The sequence below is a fragment of the Galeopterus variegatus genome, unplaced genomic scaffold, assembly GCF_000696425.1.
Source record: "Galeopterus variegatus unplaced genomic scaffold, G_variegatus-3.0.2 Scaffold3793, whole genome shotgun sequence".
NCBI classification, from domain to species: domain Eukaryota; kingdom Metazoa; phylum Chordata; class Mammalia; order Dermoptera; family Cynocephalidae; genus Galeopterus; species Galeopterus variegatus.
The window spans coordinates 98761-120932 of NW_007729904.1; the positions used below are offsets into that span (position 1 = coordinate 98761).

Consider the following 22172-nt stretch of genomic DNA (forward strand, 5'->3'; position numbering starts at 1 on the left):
ATGGGGTGGTGGAAAGGGAGGAGTAGAAGTCTCATTCAGTGTTGAGACTTTTAAAATGATGTTTTTGACCCGGGAAACAATTTTAGATACAAAAGTGGCTGGCTGTGCTGTAGAGATCAGTAGGAGATGGGGAGAAGGTGATGTACCTGGAAACAGGATCTTGTTGCATTTGAATTCTAGTCTGAGCCAGGTAGTTGATGTGCTCAGCAACATTGTGCTCTCAGGTTTCCTTAGAATGGCAACAAAGCAGGCTCTGAGCACAGTCAGCATCTCTTCATATTCAACATTGAGAGAGAAGCCTAAAGCCATCTTTCTGTTGAAAATTTTACTGAAAACACTTTCCACACCCTCATCACACACTATTACTAATGTAACCCTATTGGGATGTGTTTGTGATCTGATTTTGTCTAATGCTAACTGTATCTCACTTCATCCAAAACTCTTGACTTGCAGTAATTAATTACTGCTTGAAAGCTGAGAAGTGAGGTGGCATGTTCCCTTTTACAGCCCTAGTGGGGGAGGGGGGTAGGGAATGCAGGGAATTCTACTCCTTCCTCCTCTCCAACTCTGGCCTTCCCCTCCACTGCAGACCACATTGCCCCAGGAGCCTGAATTTTTTAGGGTGCCTTAGTGAAGATGAAGATGAAAGGGACACCCAGGGTCAGTGAAAAAGAAGTCGAATTTAAGAATAAGTCCTGATCTTCACCATCCCACTCCCTCCCTGACCTACAGTGCTAGGCTTTGTGGAGATATGCTGCATCTTGGTCTGGGTCCGTCCTTCTTCCTGTGGAAACAAATGTGGTAGGGATAAGGAGAGGTCTTGCCAGTACCTGGTCTCTTTTTTGGCACAAAAAGACAGTAGACTGCACCCTGCTTGCTGTTAGAGCAAATGCAAAGGGCAAGAGAAGAGAGGTTAGGGCCAAGAAGGAAGGAATGTAACTCAAGCTTTGTAGCTGAAATCCCTCCCACAGTCTGATCTGAGAAATCATCTCCTCCACTGTGCTGGAAGGTAGAAGATGATGTGCTGAAAGCCAGTGCACCAGTAGTTACTTGGCCCTCTCCCATATGGCTAGTCAGCTCTCCTTATCATGGGGTATGGGGTGTGAGGAGTTTAACCTAGAGCAGAACACAAGAGGAGAAGTGTTAAGGCACCATTTCTCCCTTACAGTGGGGGCGTAAATTATTCAGTGTAGCATAGTTCCTTGGGAAGACACAGTAGCCCACCCTCAGTACGTAGGGGCCAGAGGTCAGACAGTGGAAAGTGCAGTGAACTCCTTGCCTTGCTGTGTCTCATTTTCCTTCTTGGTAAAATGAGACTTGAGTCTTTGGTAGATGATGAGAAAATCACAGAAGAATGTGCTGGAGGATCCTTTGGAAGCATGTTTTATAGGTAGACTTTAGGAAATGAGCCTGCTAGGCACAGGCTGAGAGCAGTGGCACATGTCCAGGTTTTGGGCAGAAGACTGGGGTTCTGCTGCTCGTAGAAAGAACCTGTGGTTGGTTCCCCATCAGCAAGATGGATATAATAATACTTGCCTCACAGGGCTGTCATGAGGATGCAATTAGATAATGCATGTGAAAGTACGTGGTGCAGAGCTGAATCTCTGTGCTATTTTTAAGATGTGTCCTAAACAGATGTGGTATAAAGTAGCTGGAAGATGTGAAGGTCTGGCGGGGAATAGGCCATGTGGCCTCATTTCTGTGGAGCATTATATTGTGTGTATGTTTCTTTCCCCCTTATATTCAGATTGTGTTATTACCAGAGCAGTTGTTCAGGTGCTGTCTAGGGTGGTCATGCTTCTGTGATCATTGACTTGATCTTATAGAAATGAGGCTCTGGAGGCCATTGTTTTCTAGGAATGTACAGAAATGTCACCAGGTGGACCTAGGCCTTGATAAACTTCTCATAAGCATGGTTATTATAATTCACTTTGATTCACTTGCTTTTTGAATGTTAGTGTGCATATCATTTGTTTATACCTTCATTAAAACTCGAGCATAATTGTCAACATATAAATATTTAAAAATAGTATTCTGCTAAAGACTAATAATGTTCCTCTTATGGTTGGAGGGGGATATCAGTCATTGTATATTGTACATTTTTTTAATGGAAAGGGTTTTTCTGTTTTAATCCCAGGAAGTCACTGGGGAGAGATATTGAGCTAGTGGAGGGTAAGGAGGACACTGTAGGAGTTGTGGTCTAGCAGAACCTGGGAGAGTGCGTGGGGCTCTGTAGATCAGATTAGTCCTCTCTCCAGGCTATTCTCGTTCTCCTTTTGTTCCTGCTTAGTGCTGCCATCAGACCAGACAGGAATTGGTCCGCCTCACTGCCCTGACCATGGTGGAGGGATGGAAACATTTTCCAGGAAATTAGGCAGTCCAGATTACAGTAAGCATAGAAACAAATTAATGCAAAAACTCCACAACGAACAAAATATCGGAATTTGAAATTAAGACAGGATCATTAACAGTGCTGTGCCCAGCCATATTGGACCCTAAGGAAAAAGGAAAAATCAATACTGACCCTGTCTTTATTTAAAAATTTGAAATTTGTTTATCGTGGATTTTTTGCCTTAATTTTGATTTTTTGGAAATATTGCAGTAAAATAGTATTTATTTTGATTGCTAAGTTTTTTTTGGCACTTCTCTGAATGTTGTGCCCTGGGCAAGTGCCTCACTCCACTTACCCTAGTCCCCATCCTGGTTTTATACCAAAGACAGACAAAGTTTTCTCCTTGAATAATTTAGTTCGTTGATCGGTGCTGGTGTGCTCATGGTCCTTTTTGGAGACTCACCTTCTTAACAAGCCTCCCCAGGTTTGGAGAGTAGGTTTTTCTTTAAAAACTAACAACCAAAAAAGTTTTTTATAATTAAAAAAAGATATATGGTCAAAAATAAAGAGAAGGATAAGGAAGAAAATAAACATCTAGAATCCCATCATCCACAGGTAAATCAGTCTAAGATTTTTTCTTGTATGTTTCAGTCAGCATTTTGTTACATTTTCTTCTAGTCTTTTTGCTATACACGTGTATTTTTACATAGCTGTGTTCTTAATAAACTTAGAGTTTTATATCTTGTTCTTTATATCTAATGTACTGTGAGCATTTTAACATTTAAAATGTTAAATGTTTGGGCCGGCCCGGTGGCGCACTGGAGAGTGCACCGCTTGGGAGTGTGGTTCCCATGTGGAGACCGGTTCCCGCTCACTGGCTGAGCGCTGTGCGGGTGCAACACTGAGGTTTGCGATCCCGATGCCGGTCCCCGGTACGGGCGTGACACCGAGGGTTGCGATCCCGTTACCGGTCGGTAAAAAAGACAAAAAGAAAAAAAAAAATGTTAAATGTTTTACCAACTATATACTGTTCTTTTGTATGGACAAACTTTAATTTTTTTTTTTTAACCAAATCTCTTCTTATTAGATATTTAAATAGTTTCCATTTTTCATGCTTATAGTTTGTTTGTTTTTTTTTGGTCTTGGATATTTTTGTACATATTTTGTGGATATTTCAAATTATTTTCTTAAGACAGAGTCCTAGAAGTAGTATTTGGGGGCCAGAGGAGCTACTGGGCTTTTCATATATACTGCTCTCCAGGCACATACGAACCGGTATTTCTACCAGAAGGCTTTCTGCCTAACTCAGACTGCTTGCTGATACGGCTTATAGAATATTCAACTCTCATTCTTTCCCTTTCCTCAACTTTATTTGACATATTGTCTTAACAGTAGTACTAGATACTTAGGTAGAATTGTCCTCCTCTTCTTTCCAGGTCAGGTGGGATCCTCTGTTCTTCAAATCTGCCTCCCTTCCTAGTTTGGTATAAGCCTCATCTAAGCCCTGTTACATCTTGGTTTTTCCTGGTGCCCTGTCGTGGCTCCTGAATGAGTGAACATATTCCTAATTAAGCTTCAGATATTTTTTTCCTAGGCTTCTGGTTGCTCTGCATGGACCTTGTGGCCTTTTTCTTGCATCCTTTGATGAGGCCCCCAAGACTGGTTATTGGAATATTGGCCTTCCTCCTTAACCCAAATTCTGTCTCTGTTTTGTTTTGTTCTGGTACTCATTTATTATCAATCTAGTTGATGAGTTTATATTGATTTGGTTTCTAAGTGTTAATGCTTCAGTGAAGCTTGGTGTCTTTATGTTTTGTTTGGAGCCTGAATCAAGTCTGATCTCAGCTGTGTCCAAGAGGGCTTGGGAATGGGCCATCCCTGGAGCTTACTGCATTGCCAGCGCTCCCACTGAGAGCCAGAAACTGACTCCACAGTTCTGGTTCTTTCCTGTTCCAAGTCCCCTCTTTCTTTGGAGTCACTCACTAAGTTTCTGTTTCCCCCCTGAGGAATGTCTTGGCCTCTCAGATCTTTCATGGAGCAAAGCGGAAGGACAACGTGGAGGGCGATGCCTAGGCAGACTTCTCTACTGTGCAGACAACAGTTTTCACACAGGGCCAAGACAAGAATGAGCCATTTGCCTCAAGTGCCAACTTGAAGGGGGCACCCAAAACTCAGTAATCAAGATAAAGAATATTTGTATGCAATATTTTAAAAATAAAAATGAATTGTGGACAAATTATCAGAATTTAAAATAAAGACAAGATCAGTAACAGTGCTGTGCTCAGCCTTCCTGCAGCCTGAGACAAAAGGAAGAAATTAATAATACTGACTCTGTCTTTTTTTTTTTTTTTTTTTGGGTTTTTTGTTTTTTTTTTTTTTTTTTTTTTTGATTGATTCAGTTCCTTTGTAAAGTTTCCAATTCTTCTGGATTATTTTCCAGATGTCATTTAATTTTCTATCTGTATTTTCTTGTAAATCCCTGAACATCCTTAAGAGGATTATTCTGAATTGTCTGTCAGATATTTCATAAATCTGCTGCTCCTGTAGGTCTGTTGCTGGTACTTCATTTGTTTTTTTTTTTGTTGGTGCCATATTTCTCTGTTCTTTCTTGATCTTTGTATCTTTATGTTGATGCTTGAGCATTTGAGGAGACTGCTACCTCTTTTAGGTTTTATAGGTGTTCTTTGGTGCTGTTAATACCTTACTGGTTAATATCTAAGCTTTGTCTCTGGTCTGTGGTTTTGGTTAATTCTGAAATTGGGAGAGCTTCCTGTGGGGACCAGCACTTGAGCTCTGTGTTTGCTACTCATTCTCTGGGGAAGGTTTTTTTGTGCAAACTGGATTTTAATGATTGGCCCTTTAATTGATTCCAGGTGTTGTGAGATACACCAGGGCTGTATGGAAATTCTGGCCCTGCACTGAGTCTTGCCTTTTTATGGCCAAGGCAAGTGCCATACTCCCATCACCCTAAACCTGGCCCTCGTTTTACACCAAAGGCAGAAGAAGTTTTCCCTTGATGTACTTCAGTTCATTGGTTGGGGCTGGTGGGCTCCTGGTCCTTTTCGGAGATTTGCTTTCTTGACACACCTCCCCAGTTTTGTCTGTGGCTGAGCTTTTATTTTTTCTAAGAAAAACTCCAGCCTGTGTGTTTCCTCCAATTTCAGGGCTAAATCCTCTTCCCTGTGATTGCTTTCTGATAATCCCAGGTAAAAACCATCTTCCCAGCATCCCCAGATGATGAGTGCTCTGAGTGCTGGGGACCTGGTTTCCTCCACTCCCTGACCCTGATCTGTGAGCTCAAGGAAGGTGAGGATGCAGACATGTCCCCCTATTCAATTTCCCTGTTCCTGTCCTTTCCTAAATACATTTTTGACAGTTTTCCTCCTTAGCTCTTCATATGTTAATGCGAGTTCTATTTTAATGTAAATCTTGTGTTTAACTTAAAAATTCTAACTCACCAAGAGTGATTTTTAATACTCTGTTTTAATATTCCGTTCTGGATACTTTGTGTTAAAGGAGCCTATAATTGTTAAAATTATTAAAACTGTATTAGAGCTTATATATTCTACATACATATTGGTGCAAGCAAGGTGTCTTAGGGTCATGGGGTATAAGGAATAGAAATTTAATTCAAATTAGATTAATTAAAATGAATTTATTGGATAGATTAGGGGCACCTCCCAGAACCCAGGGAGTGAAGCTAGTAGTGAAGCTTGTGGGTATTGGAAAGTTACCAGGTGACTCTTCTGTTTGTCTGTCTGTCTCTCTCCATTTGGAGCCTCATGGTTTCAGATTGCATCTTTTTCCAAGTGTCTACTCCATTCTTTTATCTTTTTTGCAGAACACTCTTCTTGCTTATTTGTGAGCATGCACATGGCTGATAGTAGCCACCAGCCTAGTCTATGTAGTTCTGTAGCACCATCTGATTATAGCTTTTGGGTTGTCACTTCAGATTCTTAAGGGAGAATGTATGCCAGCTGTCCACACCTAGTCCAGTTAGCTGTGGCTAGGAAAAGGGGGTCACTTGATATAATGTATCTAATTGTTATTTCAGCATCAGGTGAAGAATATGGCAAACTAGACCAATGTGTTTCCTACAATGAATAAAAATAAAATCCTTACCCTCTGAGAGAATATAGGCCCAGTGAGAAAGACTGGTATACAGATAAGTGGGATATAATCAGGGTAAAAAAAATCAGGGTGGGCGTTCTGTTGGTTGAAAGTTCACAGAGAAGTCCTGGTATGAGCTACATTTGGACTTCAAGCTACAGTTTACTAGATAAAGAGGGGACAGGCATTCCAATTGACAATATATGCAAAAAGAACTGAAGATCAGAGGACACTGTCCAGGCACTATCAGGAATTCACTGTGGGCTCCGGATTATTATGGTGGGACTGTTACTCCATGTCAAAGTTGGGATTTAATCTTGTAGGTGGCTTAGAGCTAGAGGAGAATTATAAGTAGAGAAACAATATGATTGGATTTGCTGTTAATTGATCAAACATCTATAATCATCTACCACATGCTAAGCACTATGCTAGTCCTGAGGATTCCAACTGAAATAAGCCCTTCTTGCCATTTTTGCTTTCTTTGGTGGCTCATTTTTCAGGTGTTCCACCCAGAGAACAATCTAGAATGTTGTCCTTATGGATTACAATATTCAAAGTCCTTAAATGGGTGTAGAAATAACAAGTATCAATTCTACCAGGGCAGAAAAGAGTGGTTCCCTCTTTGCCTTGATCTGTCTAGTGGAGAGATTAACATATCCCAGTTATTATTTTAACAATCTTAAATTCCTTTTATCAAGCAAAAGATTGGGACAGGATATTCCAGGAAAGGGAATAGCATGTGTAAACCTCCTAGAAATAAATTGGCAAAAAGGTTAAAGTTCTGAAAGTTTGGCAGTGGGGGAAGAGGAGAGGTGGGAGGTGGGGGAAGAGGAGAGGTGGGAGGAGAGAGTATTGGGAGACAAGGCTGGGTGAGGAGAGGGCATTATTCAAATTACAAAGGGTCTGGAACTGCCTTCCGTTATTGGTAGGAGTATAAAATGGTACAACTACTTTGAAAAAAGAACTGGCAGTATATATATATATATCTCTCCCCAGTGGCCCAGCACTTCTACTCTTAGGTATTTACCCAAGAGCAGTAAAAACATGACATGAAAATACTTGTACAAGAATTCTAACAGAGCTTTTTTCATAGTAGCACAAATTTCAGATAACCCAAATGTCCATTGTAAGAGAAAGTACAAACAGGTTTTTTCAAATAATGGAATACTAGTCAGCGATAAAAAGTTAACAGACTACTGATACACTTAACAATATAACTATCATGAAGAGTACAATACCCATACACAGAAAGCTGCATATTGTATGATTTCATTTATATGAAGTTCTAAAGTAGGCAAAACTGGTAATAAATGAAATAAATCAAAACAGTGGTTGCCTCTGGAGGAATGTGGGTGGAGTTGTCTGGAAAGGGACTTAAGAGACTTTCTGTCAGATGGAAAAGTTTAATATTTTGATGGCGGTTTGGTTAACATAGTGTATGCATTTATTAAAACTCATCCAGTAATATACTTAAGATTTGTACATTTCACTGTAAATAAATTTTATTTACTCCCAACCCCCAAAAGAACCACAAGCCCTGAACATTAAAGATATGCATGCCAAAGTATTTAGGGTAAAGTGCACTGAGGTCTGCAACTGACCTGGAAATGCATCAAAAATAAGATGAGTTGATGTTTGGATAGATGGATGATCAAGCAAATATAGCAAAATGTTAACAGTTGCAGACTCTAGGTGGTAGGTATGTGGGTGTTTGCAGTATGATCTTTTCAACTTTACTGTTTTTGAAATTCTCTTTAATAAAATGGGGGAAAATATAGAGCTTCTTGAATACTACTGCATTAAGGAATTTGGACTTTCCTCTGGCTTGGTGGGACTAATGAATGCTTTTAAGAGGAATTATTTGATATGAGTTTTTTTAGAAAGAGATCTGAGGCACAGAGACGTAGGACTCTATTTTAGTTCATCTCGTAAAAAAAAGAGGGAGGGTGTGAGCTAAGGAAGGAGCATCTGGGATGGAGTGGAAGGGATGGACTCTGGGTTTAGGGGATAGAATTAAGACAATGAAATCCACTCGGCTGATGGTGCAAGTTGGAGTGGGGAGGTGATAAGCTGGTGCATAGTCCTGGGTGAAGGACCATGACCCAGGGGCTTGTGAATAGCAGTAATATGGTCAGACAACCTGAACCTCAGAGAGGAAAGGCTCTAGCATGGAGCTAAATTGGAATGCTCTGTAATTAACAGTTGGGAGCTGAGAAAATGTCAGCCTGCTTTCCAGGATGAGAGCTCATCTCCTTTTCGAACTAGAGAGTTGGGGCAGAGTAGAATGGCCTAGAAAAAGTAGTTATGTCTAGAGACCAGTTCTAATGAAACCTAAAGAGTTGAAAACTTTTATTTTATGTACCTTTGGTGCCAGAGCATGTTCCATAACCTGAGCTCAAATCACCACTCTAGAAAGTGCTCTTTCTCGTTCAGGATTCAGAGCTATTTACCCTGATCTTATTACAAAAGCATTAAGTGTGGAAAACTTAGTAAGCTTTGAAACATCAAGTTAAACTGGAATACGCTGAAATTAACAGTTTCCCAACTGTTGGCTGAGAGAATGGCAGCCAAAATTTTGCTCGCTGAATCCTCCATTCTCCTTTGGCAAATGTGGACCAATAATACACGTGGAGTCCTGGTGGAGATGATTAGAGCCAGAGCATGGGAATCTGTTGCATCCAGGTGCTGATGCTGTTCCTCTGGCTGACCTCAGCTGCTCTATTTGTACACCACTTATTAGAAGATTGTGGCCCCGTTGGCTTAGCAGGGTGAGCACAATTCATGCCCAAGAGTCTCTCCACTCCTTCAGGTGAGGGTTGGTTCAGGATTGAGCATGGGGTTATTTGATTCTTTTCCTTCTCAACTGAAGAGGATTTTCATTTCTAGCACAAGTGTTATTTCTGAAAGAAGGGATTGTGCATAGAACAAGTGTTTGTTATTAGGCCAGCATGGAGATTTCTGTGAAGCTCCCTGTAAAGCTGCACCTTGAGCATATTGCCCCGGGGTGAAGGCTTCAGTCAGCTCTCATCTCATGCTGCTCTCATTTGTGCCAGGTTGAGCAGCAGAGGGTTTTCTCTGTGGGGGTAGACTACCTTATCACATAGAGGGTGTTCTTTCAATATATGTCCTGTCTGTCCCATACTGGATTCTAACCTTCTGAAAATCTGGGACTAGGCAGTGTGTTGTTGTTGCTGTCATTGTTGCTTTGTTTTGTTGGTTTTTTGTTTTTTTTTGTATCTTTTATGGTACTAGGCAAAGACGTATAACAAACACTTGAGTACCTGCTATGTATGTAGCAGGCTCTGTGCTGGGCGAAAGAGATGCCACAGTGGATTAGTCATCAGCCCTGCCCTTGTGCAGTTTACAGAGTACAAGGGAAGGAGGCATTAAGTGGAGACAACCCATGTAAGTACGTAATTATACTCATGATATGTCCTCAAGGAAAAGTGGAGGGTGCTGTGAATAACAAGGGATGTAACTTAATCAGAAGGGATTGGGGGCCAGGGTAATCAGGAAAGCCTAGCCAAAGAAGTAACATTTAGTCTGAAACCTGAAAGATGGTTGGTAGGAGTAGATCAGGCCAAGAATGGGATGAAAAGGGCAAAGAGAGAAACATGTGGAAAGATCCTTAGGCAGGTTGCAGCATAAGCAACTCTGAGTAGGAAAGAACGCTTTGTGGCTGGAACAGAGTGAGCAGTGGAAGGCTATGTATGAATGAGGCTGGAGAAAGATCACATCACCTAGGGCCTTGAAGGCTGTGGTCAGCATTTGGAGTTTTATTCTCTAGAAGCGGTGAGAAGCCACTGAGGAGTTTCAAATAGGTGAATGATATTCAATTTCTATTTTATTTTATTTTTTTGGCAGCTGGCTGGTATGGCGATCCGAACCCTTGACCTTGGTGTTATCAGCATCATGCTGTAACTGAGTGAACTAACCGGTTAGCCCTCAATTTTTGTTTTTAAAAGATCACCTTGGCTGCAGTGTGGAGAACAGAAAATGGCTCGGTCTGACTTAAGGAAGTGGTTCTGTGGATTTTAATGAACAAAGAATATGGCCCTACTGATGTCTCTCACCATTTCTCTCTACTTTTGCCAGATAGCTAACTCTATGGCAACAGTACAGCAAAGGTGGGACCAGGTAGCTCAGTGAAAGACCCTCTTTTGATCAGCCTTAGCTGTTGGCAGGCCAGGCTCAATGTGCTCTGGCTCTGTGTGCAGTAAGTCATAAGCCTTTGGTGTGTATGAACCAACTTGGTTTCTTATCCTTCTCCTTTGTTCCAGGCAGGCAGGTGCCTTTCCTGGAATTTTTTTTTTTTTAATTGCAGGGAGAGAAGAGGAGAGTCTTGCCAAACCTCTAAAGTGAATCCCCTGAGCTAAAGAAGCTCCCCAGTCATCATAGTCCTGGAGAGGAAAAACCAATTGCTAGCATCATGCATTCATCCTGGGCTGCAGCCTTGACTTGGTTCTGTTGATGTTTTTGTACCACTGCCAATGTTTGCCAGTCTCTGCTTTTGTGCACACAGCCCAACTGGGGAGAGAGGGAGTTGAATACCTCAAGTCATCCCCCATCTGGGTGTTCTTTCTGCCTGGGGAAAGGACTGCTTTGACATGTTCCCCAGAAGGAGCCGGCACATGGTGATTTTTAATTTGAGGCAAAGGAAGAGAGATTGATGTTAAAAAAAAACCAAACAAACCTCAAACCCCCACTGAAATCAGTGTTGACACATGCTTCAGATTGACCTTTTCTCCTCTTTGCTCTGCTCCTTGCCATCTGTTCTAGAGTTTTGAGAATTTTTGTTCCTTCTGAAACTTCTGGCAAAGTTGTCTTCAATGTGAATACATTGTGGATGGGTGCTGGTTAGCCTCTTGATCATAACTCCCTGGTGGGAGCTCATGAACAATGCAGACAGTGCGCCCAAGTTCTCACTGCAGAGAGGACTCTCTCCTACCTGATCAGCTTAGAAAGGCAGAGCTTTGGGCAGCCCCCTTGCCTTTCACTATGACTTTTATCCATTCCCTGTGAGTGGAGATGTTCCTGCATGGTCTTCTGCTGAAGGGAGGGGACGACAGCTTGAGAGAAGGGACCAGGAACTGGCATGCCTGGATTCTGGCCCCGGCCCTATCACTAGATGACAGTATTAGGGAGGCCACCAGGGCTTTTCTCTGTGCCTCAGTTTCCTAGTCAGTCAAGTGGAGGTTGTAATACATGGCCTCCTTACTCCACAGTCTCTTGTAAAGATTGAAGCAGGGCTATCTAGTTCAGTCCTATCCTAGAGATATGTTTTCCTTAACCTGCACATGGTTTAAGAGATTTTTTCAAGTTTGTTGCCTGGATTTGAAAATCAGATTTCACCTAAAAATCCAGCTTCTCTTGAAAATCAAAAGACTTGGCTACCCTCAAGCCCACATTCCTCCATGACAACAATTGTTTGGCATTGAGGGGGGGTTCCCTCATGAGTGGTTTGCCACAGTCCCCACCATTCCTCCTTGTGATCTCCCTGACGATAAGTCTGTGTCATCGTACTCCATCTATACATTTTGTTATACCTGGACTTGTTATACTCCTTATATTATCTGTCTGGCCCCTTTAGGATTTGAGTTTTTGCCCTTGATACCAAGAAGATATTCCAGATTTAGTAAACTATCATTCAAATACAAAGAGATGTTTTTTGGGCTGGGAGGGGAAAGGAGGGAACACCTGTACTCATCACATACTTTCTACGTGGTAGGTGCTTTGCCTGTCATTTAATCCTCCCCAAAGCTATGAGAGAGATCTTAGCTGCCCTTGACAGGTGAGAGGATGGCCTCAGGGAGATTGTAGCTTGCCTGAGCAAGGGTTTGAACCTAACCTGTCAGACTCTAAAGGAATACTGCATTGTCTCAGGTAAAGTGGATGTAGTGGTGTAGCCCCCTCTCCAGAAGCTGCCTGTACACATTTATGCCTACAGTGGGAATGTGAGTAAGGGCTGTTTGCATGATTTGCAGTGGTGAAGGCCTTTTGCCTTTATAAAATACTTTTACATAGATCTACGGAATGTTCCTTGAGTAATTTGTTTTCACCTCTAAAGCATCTTTTCCAGAATTACTATTAAACACTGGAGCTGCCTTGTTTGAAGGAAGCTGTGTGCAGAGTCTTACCTGTAAGTGGAGTCCGTTTTTCCTTGTGCTGCCACTGAAATGCCTTCTGTAATCCTAGGGCTTGGAGGAACCCAGTTTAAAAACCACTAATTTGGTCTTAATTTCTGCAGTTGAGGAAATAAAGGCCAGAGGTATCTAGTAACTTATTCAGTGTTGCTCTTCTATTTACATCTCCTGGATAAATTCTAATTTAACTGGGTTCTCTGATTCTTTAGAAAAGCTTCAGCAGGCTGTTTTATTTTATGCTCATTTTCTCCTCTCAGGTAATTCAAAGAGAAGCTGCATTAAGTAAGCAGCACTCATTGAGTTTATCCTTATTTTAAAAGAGAAACGAAAAGTTTATAGTGGAAGACAAAGAGCAGATAATAGGCTTAGATGAAGTTTTTCTTATTTTGGTATACTCTGGCTCCTTTAGTTCATGTCTTCATTTTTTTTTTTTCCTTTTTGTATTTTTTTACTGACCGGTAACGGGATTGCAACCCTCGGTGTCACGCCCGTACCGGGGACCGGCAACGGGATTGCAACCCTCGGTGTTGCACCCGCCCCGCGCTCAGCCAGTGAGTGGGAACCGATCTCCACATGGGATCCGAACCCTCGGCGGGAGCGCTGCCGCACTCCCAAGCGGCCTTTTTGTATTTTTTTACTGACCGGTAACGGGATTGCAACCCTCAGTGTCACGCCCGTACCGGGGACCGGCAACGGGATTGCAACCCTTGGTGTTGCACCCGCCCCGCGCTCAGCCAGTGAGCGGGAACCGATCTCCACATGGGATCCGAACCCTCGGCGGGAGCGCTGCCGCACTCCCAAGCGGCGCACTCTCCAGTGCGCCACCGGGCCGGCCCTCATGTCTTCTTTTGATCTCAGACAAGTGGAAGCTATTCCCAAAGGTGTAAATGGGACTTAAGTTAGGAAGTGAAGTTTCCTTTTACCTGTAGGAAATAGGCAGGTGGTGGATGATAGTGCCTAGAATCTAGGCCCGATTTAAAAATATCTAGCAATACCTCTTTGACAGCAAATCCAGAAATCCTGTCTCAGCACCATGATGGGCTGCTTTGTCTCATATGCCTAGTCTAATCAGTCTCATTGTCTGCCCAGCTGTTTCCCATCACAACTCAGATAATCAGTTTGGTATTTTTCTTCTCTTCCCACTCACCTTACCTTCCCTATTCCTTATTTTTCCTTGCTAAGTGGATTCACTGGTGTCCTGATTCATTCAAAACATCCAGGTACCATCTAGCATGATTCAGTATTTGATACGGAGCCAGGCGAGGTACTATATACTTCTTCCAAAGCTCCATTGCTGATGTCAAATATCATGGTGAGGCTCTTCAAGAGGTTTTATCTTTGTTTTAAAAAAGTTTTAGTTGAAGACCATGATCTCTCATTGATGTCAGAACTGAAAGAAATTTTAAAGATTATATAGTACCCCTCTGTGTGTTATAAACTCTCACTGACCTTCTTCTCCCAGCAGAGAACTAGGGATTTCTATAATCTTTGCTTATATGAGAGGTAGGAGTCCAAGTTATCTCAATAATTTCATTGGTCCATGATCCTATGGTTATTAAAGCCTTTTATCAGGAAAGTGGTGGGAAGTAACTAATTAATTATAGGAGTTTAAATGAAGGATCTATAGGGAAATGCAAATTAAAACCACAATGAGATATCACTACACATCCACTTGAATGGCTAAAATGAGAAAGACCTATGATACCAGGTGTTGGTGAGGATGTGAAACAACCAGAACTCATGTGTGGCTATTGGGAGGGTAAAATGGTACAACCGCTGTTGTACTATTGGCAGTTTCTTATAAAGCTGAATATATACTTACCATGTGACCCAACAATTCCATTCCTAGGTATTTACCTAAGAGAAATAATTACCTAGGTCCATAGAAAATATTTTTATATGAATGTTCAACTCATAATAGCCAATAGCTAGAAACAATTCAAATGTCCTTCAACAGGTGAATGGATAAACTAATTTTGAAATATATATACAATGGAATAAGTTGTCAAAAAAATTTTTTAAAACCCCCAAAACTGCTGATACATGTAACAATGAGGATGAATCTAAAATACTATGCTAAGTGAAAGAAACTAGCTAGACGCTAAAGAGAATATACTATATGATTCCATTTATTCTAGAGCAAGCAAAACCGAACTATAGGGACAGAAAGCAGATCAGAAGTTATGTGGGGTGGAGCAGGGCGTGGATATTGTCTACAAAGGAGCACGAAGAACAGTTTGCAGTGATGGATTGATTGTGACTGTAGGGAAAACATAGGAAAATGGTCAGGGCCCCTCAGATATTCAGAATCTTGCCGAGCATTTGATGTTAATATGTACATGTGCCCAGGTGTTCCTTGGCTATTGTCTGATGTAGATGCGTGTGGGCACCCAGGTGTCCTGGGTTATCATACTTAAGTATAAAGGACTAGTGGCTCTGATCCACGGTATCCACCATCCTCATGGTGGCCGCCACTGCTGCTGGATCTGTAAGCTGTGACTGCTGAAGAAGCTGAGGACTGAGCTTGTGTTTGTGCCAACGGCTCCTGGCATCTTTTCTCAATTATCTAGCATGGACCTGCGTGTGAAGGGTCTGGTGACCCAGTCTGTACAACGGGTTTGAAGGGTCTGTGGGCCTATAAAGCTACATGACTATGCTGGTTGTTGAGTTACAGCCATTTGTAACTAAAGCCAAGATGTTTCATTATTTTAGTTATACTAAGTTTCCATTTGTATTGTCCAGGCTAGGGCTCAGACCCTTTGTGGAGTAAGGCAAATCATAACTAATGCCAGAATGTTTCATTCTTTTATGTATTGTCAGGGCTAGGGCTCAGACCTTTCAAACCCATTGTACAGACTGGGTCACCATACCCTTCACACGCAGGTCCCACGCTAGGTAATTGGGAAAGATCCTGGGAGCTGTTGGCAGATAACGTGAGCTCAGGCCTCAGCAAGGGCAGCAGCAGCTTACAGGTCCAGCAGGTTACAGTTCTGGTGGTGGCAGCACCCTCTTGGAGGGTCCTGGCGACCTTGTCAGCAACAGTCTCTAACAGTAGTAGCAGTTGCCACAATGGGACCCCTGGGGGTGGGGGGGCGCTGTGGATCAGAGCCACTGGTCCTTTATACTTAAGTCATAACCTAGGACACCTGGGTGCACATGCGCAATTACATTAGACAATAACCAAGGAACACCTGGGTGCATGTGCCTACTTATATCAAATGCTTGGCAAGATTCTGAACATCTGAGGGGCCCTGATCATTTTCCTGTATTTTCCCGACAGGGCGCTAACCCCTAGCCCTGACAATACAAATGGAAAACTTAGTGTAAATAAAATAATGAAACATTTTGGCTTTAGTTATGAATTGCCTAGCCATACAATTGGCATAGTCACTTAGCAATACAATTGGCTAGTTGGCAGGATTCTGACAATGGCCCTAACCTGATAGTGGTGGTGGTTACAAGAATTTATGTAGTTGTGAAAACTCATCAAACTGTACACTTAAATGGGAGGTTTGTATTGTATGTATGAGTAAAGTTGATTTAAAAAGAAAAATTTATTTTTTTTCTGAAGCCAATATATCATTTTTATTACTAACAGAGGAAGTGACTTTAAGTCTGTTAGGCCCAAATATGGGAAAATGTACACTTTCCTCCCTTCATGGAGATGCTGGTCATCAGTCATGCCACCTACCCAGCCTAGAGGAGATCTTGCTCCTGAGACAAAGAAGAGTAGAGCTGGGCTTATTCTTCCCAAATTTATGGATCAGATAAGTCACTCTCCCTTTCCAGGATAGAGTGAATTAAAGGGAGAGGGGATGTGAAGAAGCCAGGAATGTCACATCAATGGAGCTACCTCCATCTGGGAGAAGATATCAAAAGTGAATATCAGTATCATTCTGTTGGGAAAATAGAGGAAAAATGGTCAAGGCACCTCAGATGTTCAGAATCTTGCCAAGCATTTGATGTAAACAGGCATATGCCCTCAGGTGTTCTTTGGTTATTGTCTCATGTAATTGCACCTGTGCACCCAGGTGTCCTGGGTTATGGACTTAAGTATAAGGATGAGTGACTGATCCACGGTGCCTCCCATCCCTGGGATGCCCCCCTGTGGGGGACATGGGGAGGCCACTACTGCTGCTGGAGGCTGCTGTTGCTAGTGCCCCCAGGACACCTTGCAAAGCTACTGCCACTGCTGGACCTATAAGCTGCCGGACCTGTAAGCTGCTGCCGCTGAGGAAGCTGAGGACTGAGCTCATGTCATTTGCCAACAGCTCCTGGAATCTTTCCCAATTACCTAGCATGGACCTGCGTGTGAGGGGTCTGGTGATCCTGTCTGTACAATGGGTTTGGAGGGTCTGAGCCCTAGCTCTGACAACATAAATGGAAACTTAGTGTAACTAAAATAATGACTAAAATAATAAAACATTTTTTCTTTAGTTATGATTTGCCTTACTTTACACATTCTCTAACACAAAAAACCTTAAGTAGGAACAAATAAAGAGTATCTGCTCTGGAAAGATGGAGAAAAGTTACTTTTAGGTTGCTGAATTGTAAACTGAATTTGTATAAAAAGCCAAAATCTATCAAAACAAATAAAAATGAACTTAATTTAAAAATAAGTATTTGTTCAGGAGGAAAAAGGGCTCTTTATAATAATAAAGCATCTATTTTAATAACTGATTAATCTTCATAAAACATTTGAGTCAATGAGTTGCAGTGGCAATTACTTTGCTCCTAGTGAAATAAGAGCTCGAAGTGGTTGATGTACTTGAGTTTTGTCAAAAAGAAAAATTTAAAAAGGCGATAGATCTAGTCCAAACTGTACCACTAACTAGCTTCAAGTGTTCCTGTGAAAGGAACATAATCTCTCTGCATCGCTTTTCTATTGGGAAAATGGTTACTATAGGTTGCTCACCTACCTCATTCAGTTATTGTGAAAACATAAATGAAATAATTTATTTTGAAATTCTTTTAAAATAAGTCATATACAAATGTTGGGTTGGGGAAATAGTCCATAAACTCTTTAGGGGAAAAAAGCAAGAACTGGGATAACCAATTGTTGGGGAAAATATAGGAAAATTGTCAGGGCCCCTAGATGTTCAGAATCTTGCCAAGCATTTGATGTTAATATGTACGTGTGCCCAGGTGTTCTTTGGTTGTCTAATGTAATTGTGCATGTGTGCCCAGGTGTCCTGGGTTATTGGACTTGAGTATAAAGGACGAGTGGCTCTAATCCACAGGCCCCCCCTGAGCCACAGGATGCCCCTGGGGGGAGGGCTGCGGGGAGGCTGCTACGGCTGTTGCTGCAAGCTGTAGCTGCCAGGGCCTCTGGGACCCTCTGGGAGGCCACCGCCACTGCTGCTGGAGGCTTCTGTAAGCTGCTGCTGCTGCCGCTGCCAACTGAGCTCATGTCGTCTGCCAGCGGCTCCCAGGATCTTTCCCAATTACCTAGTGTGGACCTGCGTGTTGAGGGGTCTGGTGACCCCGTCTGTACAATGGGTTTGAAGGGTCTGTGAGCCCTTAGCCCTGACAATACAAACGGAAACTTAGTATAACTAAAATAATGAAACATTTTGGCTTTAGTTATGAAATTGCCCTAGCCATACAATTAGCATAGCTATTGCCTCAACCCGACAACTGATGTAGTCATGTAGCTTCACACCAATGTATGAGCTCTTATATGTATTTTGGAATTTATTTGCAAGTCATCTTCTAACTTTGTGGAACATGGGGTGTGTCACTTCCCCTCCTTGGCCATCAGTAAAATGAAGGGGTTAGATCAGAGGTAGAAGACTGGAGGCTCAGATTCTCTAAAAGCTTTAGATATTTTCTTTAGCCTTTACAGTGTTGGCCTGTCCAGCATTAATTTAAAATGTGACTTGTTACCAGTGTTTAAATCTGGAGATTCCACATAAAATTTTGGGTTTCCAGCTTATCTTTAGAAATTTGCAGATCTAACAAAACTGGATCCATATTCCCACATGGTAACAATTACCTAAGTTGTGTAGTAGCTGTCTCTTTACATGGACCATACACATTAGTTTCTTATAGTCTCCACCCTTTCTGTAGTCTTTTCTATTCTTTAGAAACAATTAAGAGGAAAGTTAATTTACTGTTGAGTGCCTGCTTTGTGTTAGGCACTGATGATCCAGAAGGGAACCAAACAGAAAATCTTGAAACATGGTGAATTGTAAATACCCATCCAGATCTCTGTTAAAAATTAGGCAGATAAAGTTAAACCAACAGTGCTATATATTTTAGGGAAAATGGGAGAAAGCATGTTTCTTTGTGGAAGTAAAAGAAATCCCTACATATTTAATAGGATTTTAAAAAATCCCTACATAAAGTGTGTCTGTGTCAAAAATTGCCCTGTCTGTTTTCACTTACTTACTTCAAATAATAGACTAGATCTTTTTTCCCTTTGTGATTCAATAACTTGTGGGTGAAATTATCTTTGTTTTTCGAAAAATACTAGTAGGCAGAGAGACTGGTACAGAAATGTTAAATTTTCTTAATTCTGTCCAAACCATCATCCCCAACTCAGCTTTAGATTTTTCCATTTAATCAGGATCTTGGGATGCAACTCCATCTGAAATAAGCATCTCTGTTGATAGTCTTCTGTAATAGCCTGAACCCTCTAGCTCTGGCTGAGAGTCTCATTACCTTGATCCGTGTGGTGGACATGGACCTGTGCTCGAGAAATATCTTGAGTGGTGCCATTTCCTCTGTACCTTCTAACCTAGTAGTTTACATCTTCACTTGGTCAACTACACAGTGATAGTGGCCAATGTTTTAGACTGATGAATCCTATTAGGCTTGGATTTTGATTTCATGATTTAAATGCTTTTCACCTGCAAATAAGCCCTTTTATAGGTGTAGATGCTTAATAATGTGGTTCTGTCTATGTTAGGCAGTGATCCATTGCTTTGCTTTTAGATTTATCATGGTCATAGGCTTTGAGAATCTGAGCTGGCTCTCAGCCAGTTATACTTACTGGATTGTGTGGTAGGAGACTGATCCATTTCTTTCTTCCCAGCTGGAAAGGTCATCTTGCCACCTGGCAGAGAAAACTACACTGTTTCCATCTGGTGGTAGTTATCTCAATTTGCAGCATCATCAACCTGCTTCTAAAAGGACTACCTTGTCCTTTAGTAGTGCCAGGTATCACAGAATTGTGGAAATACACATTCCCAACTTGTTTCATGGCACTAACAGATGTCTCATTATCTAATGGGGTATTACATGGTTTTTTCTATGATAAGTGAAGTGGAAAGAACATTTTTTGGACAGGTAGGAGAGTAACACTGCTCCAGGTTCTGCTCATAACAACTCATGGGACTCCTAATCCTCACTTGCTTTCTCTACCCTTAGAGCAAAATGCTTTGATTTAATGCTGTCTAGGAGTGCTACTCATACAAAGTCTGTAATTCTATGCTTTTTTTTTTTTTTTTTTTGAGCTGGCTGGTATGGCGATCTGAACCCTTGACCTTTGTGTTAATAACACTGCACTCTAACCAACTGAGCCAACCAGCCAGCCCAGTTCTATGATTTTTAAAAGAATCTATAAAATGAATACCTACTTGTATTATTTACAAAACAGGTATGAATATACGTAGAAATTTTATAATTTATACTACCATTTCCCCCATTTCTAATTATAAGATGTATCATGGGCTACTTTGGGGGAAAAAAGAGATAAATAACCACTATAATAAATGTACATATTTATTACAAGACAAATTCTAATACCCTAAAAATTAAACTAAAAAGTATGCATCTAAGCATTGAGGAATTTGTGTGTGTGTGTATATGCGTGTGTGTGTAAGATGTCTAATTTTCAATGCTAGGATTTTTTTAAGTAAATACTCAAAATTCTAGAATAAAATTAATAATTGAGCAGTATAAGTGTAACTAAAAGTATTACAAGAAAATGGAAAATGTTATTGAGGTAGAAAGATTAAAGAGATGACAGTTAAAATTAAAGACTTCATGGAAAATTTTAGTGTTTGAATACTGAAGAAGAACATAGTGACAGGTAATATACAAACATGTAGTGTCTGGTAAATCATCACAATGAACATTTAGAACACCTAAGACCATTCAAAAAAATTTTTTTTTACAAAATTATGTGTGTCTTGGGCCGGCCCGTGGCTCACTCGGTAGAGTGCGGTGCTGATAACACCAAGGCCCCGGGTTCGGATCCCACATAGGGATGGCCGGTTCGCTCACTGGCTGAGCGTGGTGCTGACAACACCAAGTCAAGGGTTAAGATCCCCTTACCGGTCATCTTTAAAAAAAAAAAATTATGTGTGTCTTTTATGAAAACATGTAATACTGCTATATGATTAAGGCTCTTTTTGCTGGCAAGGAACAGAAACCTATTCAAGCTAACTTGCAAAAGAATAATTATTGTAAAAACACCATAGGAAATGCCATGGATATCCATAGACAGGTATTGAAGTGCTGCTGAGCCTCAGGGAATTAGAATGGCACAGTCAGGACCTGAGTCTTATTTCTCATAGGCCTGAGTTCTCTAATGGCTGCTTACTGATCTGTATCAATTTTGCACATGGCTGCTAACATCAGTACTACGTTATAACTTCAACTCAAGCTCCTGTATTTTCCTCTGTATTCACCTTTCTCCAATTTGTGACCACCTCTGTGCAGAGACTAGCCTAGCAGGTTTTTTTGCTGCACCTGGTCAGTGGACAGGATATTCAAGCTAAATGGTGGAGGTGTAGGAGGCAGGCAGATGGACTGTGTGTCCAGTATAACTGTGCTTATTTCAAAGCCTTCAACTTTGACAGTTTGCTACAACTAATCTAGTTAACCTCTCTTAACAATGTCATTGAACACCTTATACAGTGCTTTGGGAGTGAGGCTGAGGTAAGTTCTTTTTTTTTTTTTTGTCCTTTTTGAGACCGGCTGCACCGCGCTCAGCCAGTGAGCGCTGTGAGAACACTGGTCATCCCTATATAAGATCCGAACCCGCGGCGGGAGCGCTGCTGCGCTCCCAGCGCCGCACTCTCCCAAGTGCGCCACGGGCTCGGCCCAGGTTGTGGTAAGTTCTAAGAACTTGTGGAACACAACAATGTAACAAATTTAGAGCATTTGAGAATTCCTTTTAGAGTTTTATAAATTTCTGTTAATGAACTGTGAACTTTCAGGGAAAGGTTAGTGCAGATGTTAAAACATCTGCCCCCAAATGAATCGTATTTGCCTAGTGTCTGCTGTGTAGAATAGCACTTTCATATGCCCATATCTTGCATTATCTCAATAGCCCATGCAGTAGAGAGGGCAGAAGGAATCATCAAGGTCTATTGTTACACTTGAATTGCGGGATGGAGTGAGGAAGCATGAGAAGAGGAGATTCTTGAAATTATTTATAACTATTTATAATAGCAATTATTGAAATAATTTCCTAACCTCTTTGGTATGAGGGAAGGAGGGCTGGACTTATGTTTTTTTAAAAAGTTCTTGGTTTGAATCAAATCTCTAAGCCTCTGTTTTCTTCAGCTTAACAGGCTAAAGAAGAAAAATCACGTAATTGTTATTTTAAAGGGAAAAAATAACACTCGGCCTCATAA

The 22172-nt window shown here is 41.4% G+C and overlaps 1 protein-coding gene across 2 annotated transcripts in view; it reads left to right on the forward strand.

The window, feature by feature from the left end:
* The window catches only part of AAK1 (AP2 associated kinase 1), a 156880-nt gene that overhangs the window by 57240 nt on the left and 77468 nt on the right, over positions 1-22172 (forward strand). The window lies entirely within an intron of this gene.